The sequence below is a fragment of the Rousettus aegyptiacus genome, unplaced genomic scaffold, assembly GCF_014176215.1.
Source record: "Rousettus aegyptiacus isolate mRouAeg1 unplaced genomic scaffold, mRouAeg1.p scaffold_m13_p_1, whole genome shotgun sequence".
Lineage (NCBI taxonomy): Eukaryota > Metazoa > Chordata > Mammalia > Chiroptera > Pteropodidae > Rousettus > Rousettus aegyptiacus.
Window position 1 is genome coordinate 79,568,034 of NW_023416284.1, and position 5,238 is coordinate 79,573,271.

At 37.3% G+C, this 5,238-nt stretch overlaps 1 pseudogene; it reads left to right on the top strand.

Moving 5' to 3' along the window:
- The first annotated feature begins 2,320 nt into the window (after window positions 1-2,320).
- LOC118606896 lies at window positions 2,321-2,439 on the top strand (annotated as a pseudogene).
- Window positions 2,440-5,238: the final 2,799 nt, after the last annotated feature.

Consider the following 5,238-nt stretch of genomic DNA (forward strand, 5'->3'; position numbering starts at 1 on the left):
TAATTTTAAAGGTTTTTAATTTAACTTATTCAATTTGTATAATTTTAAAATTCATAAAGAATGCAAATCAAATCTTTAAAGAGAAAGATCATGGCCCTTCTACATTTGGGTAAAATTCCTGCGTTCCTGCTGCACTTTCTATTCCTACCATAGAATTGTAATAGTGAATCGTGATTACTTCTGTGTTTGTTTCTAAAACTTTTCAGTGTGTTAGCAATGTGAGGGTGGGGGCTGTTATATTTTCTCCCACTAACATGTACAGTTCATGACATACAGTTATAGATGATCGACAGATTTTTTTAACTGGAATGACTGACAAGGAATTCACTTCAAATGAATCTTCTAATAGACCAGCAAAGAGAGAAGTGGATTATCCCACTTAACTAAAAATAAGAGAAGAGAATGATGTTTTGGGAAGAATGTAAATTCTAAGACTGCACTGAAAATCAATAACATAATATACCAATTTGATGAATTTTTAAAAAATATTTTCCCTTTTCTAACTTCATATTTGATGGAGATATTACTATCCTGTTTTAAGAAATGGAGTAATTTGATAATGCAAAATGAATGAAAAAATAAATCACTCACTTTTTGGAGAAGTTAAACTTTCACACTTATATTTTCCTCCCTTATAATCTGAGATGTTTGGTCATAAAAAAGATCACAGCTGAAATTTCAGGAATGCTTTCCCTCTGAATATAGATTAAGGAGTCGAACTTTCCATTTCAACGCACCATTTTTACCCTCATCTTTTAAGACTTATGCACTAACTCTAACATAAACAAGAAAAAAATCATTATAACCATACTTCACAGTTGCTTTTTTAAAAAAAATTTCTGCCAAATTGTAATCATCTCTCAATATTTGTTGTGGGTATCTAATGAGAATTTCTGTATAATCTAGCACATTGTTGATTATAAGAATTTATCTCAATAAGGTAATTAAACTGCATTATTTGTTATGAGCTATTAAAGAGGATACTAATAATTTAAACTTACTCCCTGATCCCGCAAAAAAAAAAAAAAAAGTTGACGTCATGTTCCATTTCATAACTTTATTCTGGCCTTTTAAAAACTAGACCTTCTCATCTTGAATTCTTTTTTTTTTTTTAATTTTTCAATTGTTAAATTGTTCTATGTAAAAATAAACTATTTGATTGGAAAAAAACTTCCAATTTAGATGAAAAATCTTCCCAAAACATTAGTAATATTGCTTTATTTCACTCCTGTAATTATTTAAAGGGTGATATTTACACTTGTCACCTTGCCTTTGTCAGTAAGTGAATGAGGCCTCATAAACATAGTTCACAGAAGCAAATATGTTTAGCTGTGTCAGATCCCATTGGTTTCCAGAGAGCTTCACATAACGAGCATAAAAAAAGGCTGACAGTTTCAGAAGCCACTAAAATTTTATGTCTGGCTTTGTGACTTAGTATTAATGCATTGGCAAAACTCTAAGAAATGCGGGCAGTTCTGCGGTGCACCTGTCACAGCCATCAAAACACCCAATGTGCTGGCCTTCCTCATAAACAGTAAGTATATTGTAAAACCGTTTATAGCTGCTATGAAAATATTTTGACTATTTTACCCAAATACCTGAGTAGGATACATGATACTAGTTAACGGGTAAAAAAAAGAGTCTCCTTTCCAGTCAAGCCTTGCAGAATTCGGAGGAGGGTGGAGAAAAGCAAAAAGTCGCTCTTCTATTAAAGGTGTATACAGCCATGCCTAGGCAGCATATCTGTTATGTCTCATTAAAACAAAGTCTGTTTTTTTCTCATGCTTTTTATTTCCAATAGCAACTACAAGGGATACAGCTTCTGGCTTCCATTGAGAGAGGCCAAGCATTTCATTGGGATGGAGTCCAAAGTACCATCTATCTAAAGAAATGTAGACACCAAAAAGCCATATAAGACATTTCCAGGAATGTCTTAAACACATCCTAAGCCTTAAAAAGGCATTGCTTTTTCCAAAGGATGCAGCCTGAATTCAGCCCCTCTCCAGCCCCTAAAGTCTGGCACCCTTGTGAACACCTGATATACCTTGACTTTGCACATTTCCTCTCTACATGCAGTTCTTCTTACTCCTTTTCTATCCCATATGCTTGTGCGTTTACCAAAGAGATTCTACTGTTAGTGCCAACTAAAAATCCAGAAACCAGTTTTATTTCATGTATGTGGATTGAGAACCTGTATATACAAACAGCGGCCAAGTCATACATAAAAATAGAATTCTCTCCCACAACCAGCCCAGGAAAACAACCCATTATCTACAGTAACCAGCCTAGAAAGCAGGTCTACTATTTATAAGTCAGCCTTATCTACGACCATGCTACCCTGAACAAGCCTGATCCCATCTGATCTCAGAAGCTAAGCAGGGTTGGGCCTGCTTAGTACTTGGATGGGAGACCACCTAGGAAGACCAGGTGCTGTAGGCATGAAAAATAAAAAAAAAAAAAAATGGACTGTAAGCTGACAAGGTCCTTACAATCTGTGAGGTCAACCAAATGTTGCTTCACCTAAAAAATATGTAGAGAGAGAAAGAGTGAGTTAGTCTTATAAGAAGTCAGACAACTATCTCTAATAATAATCTAGGAAGCTAGACAATAACTCCTATAACAATAATCCACAAATGGTCAGGACTTAATAACTGATAGCTTCTCTAATTTCTGTCCTTACTTCCAATTTAGGAACAACTGGGAAAGTTAAAATATGCACCCTTAATCAACTTCATAGGCTGCTCCACTTCTGCTTAGCCCACCCACAGCTTCTCCAGGCCAACAGCCTTCAATCAGAGTACACCTGAAGACTTCCCTTTTTCCCACTATAAAGCTTTCCCACTCCTCTGCCTGCCTTTGAATCTCTATCAAACACAAGTGATGGTGGCTAATTCTCTTGCTAGAGCAAGGTCTGAGTAATAAATGGCCTTTGCTTGTTCTCCTTGGCCTTCATTTATTTCTGCAGGACAAAAGAAATTCTTTTGCAATGACTCCAGGCACTTTTTCAAGGGAAATTCTATTAAGTGAATAGACTCAGCTTATGGAAAGACATTCTTGCATTTACTGCAGATAGGAATAGATTACTCTCAAATTTCTTCAGGATTTTTCTGGAAGTCTATGTGAGATAAGTGACTTGTTATACTGTCCTATGAAAAATATGGATGGGTCAAGAGAGGAGAACAAAAGTGTAGATTTTATATCATTGGTACCCAGGGACTCTTGGCCTAGTGTGACCATTCAAAATTCTAATCAGACTCCAGGAGTCATGACAAGCTCTATTTCTATATTCCCAAGCCACTCTTGAAGCAAAGGTTAAATGCCAGAACTACACTCCCAGCCTCAGTCCTCAGACCATCCATTAAATTCAGCCATCTTGGTTGTACTGTTTCTGAAACATTTCTCTCTCCTAGAAGGGCAGTAAATATTTACCCGGACTTCAAAGCCAGATAAAGTGTCACTTTCTCTCTTTATCTTCTCCTCTATTCCCCAAGCAAATTTTCTTGTTCCCTCATCTGTATTTACAGACTATATGTAAATCTCTTTATAAGAGAACTTGACATAGGACATCATAGCAATTTGCTTATATGGCCAACTCCTCAAATAGACTGAAACTGCTCAAGGGCAGGAACTGTGTCATTATCGATCATCTTCCTAAATGGAGTGAAATATACAAAGGAAGGAGAGAAAGAAGGGAAGGAGAGAATAGAAGAGAAAAAAGAAAGAAAAGAGAGGAAGGAAGGAAGGAAGGAAGGAAGGAAGGAAGGAAGGAAGGAGGGAGGGAGGGAGGGAGGGAGGGAGGGAGGGAGGGAGGGAGGGAAGGAAGGAAGGAAGGGAGGGAGGGAGGGAGATAAACTTTAAAAATTGCTTAGCACATTCAAATTTTTTCATGTACTTCAATTTTCTATATAAAACCTCTTCTCTCTTTCCAAGTACTATTTCTGTTCAGGCAGATCAAATAACATTGCGGTCAGATTATAGTGTGTATAAATTGCTTATGTTAGAACAAAGTGCATATCACTCTGAAGTCAGTAAGACATAATCCTTTCTCTCAGTACAATAGCCAGTCAAATGGATTTGGTTTGAATCTGGATTCTGCCCTCCATTGGCTCTGTGTTCTACTTCCTAAACTCTATGAACGCTTGCTTTGGCATCAGTAATGTGAGAAAAATAACCCCAACTCACAGAGCTGATATTGTAAGATTAAATGAGGTGAATAGGTAAAATTTTTGGCAGTCAATCAATGTTTATTTCTTTCTCTACTTTGATTTTCTCATTTTTATTCAAGGATCGAAGATCAGAACTCAGTAGCCCTGGTTGCTTAAGTCCTAGATTGCTTCCTGTACCCAGTCACACAAGTTATTAATAATTTTTCCTGTAGAAGAGCTTTAATATTATTGAGCAACATCTCAAAAATAGGAAGTTAAGTTTTTAAGCAAATCCATCTCCATGGATAAAATGGGGTCACAATCTCAAAGACAAACACATGCTCAGTATTGTTGTCTTAGAAACTCATTTCTCCCTCTGGACTCTATTTAACTGCCCTTCCTTCCCTGTCCCTGTTCCACTCTCAATGTCAAGAGAAAGGCTATCAATATATGACTGGACAGATAGTAGCCTTTGAAAGAGTTCCACATTCCAGGGAGCTGAACAACAAAAAAAAATATTGTAAAAACAAAAATATTGCCCGAGGTGAGGATAACAGCAAAGGGATATCAGGGCATGAAATAGGCTGTCCATGTGACTTCAAGAGAGCCCGGAGGCTCTCAAAGGGCAGCTTCTGTGACCTCACTCTGCTCTTGGAATACCAGCTGCTTCTCTAGTTTTATTTAGAGTGGTTGCCTTAAAAGCAAAGCATTTTGAAAAATGGTTTAGGCAGTTTGAGGGGAAGGCATGTCTAGGGAGAATGGGAGGAAGAGTAGCAGTAGAGAGAAAGGAAATTAAATCTGCATTAAATAAGAGATGGAAAATTCTATTAGGAAACAATTTAAGAGAGCAATGAAGGACTCCAAAAAGTAGCTTGAAGTGAATCTAAACAGGCGAGGTTCTTCCTGGTACCCCATCCAAACACTCTGTTTGGGGTTATTGTCCATGGAATTAGCTCAACGAGGCAAAAGGATGGAGGGCTCTAAGGATGGGTGACCATAGGTCACTGAATGCTGGCATCGGGCTCTCTAGCATTTACACACCTGTAAGCAGAACTTTAGACTTCTTTAAACTGTGAAGAAGTGCAGCGTGAAA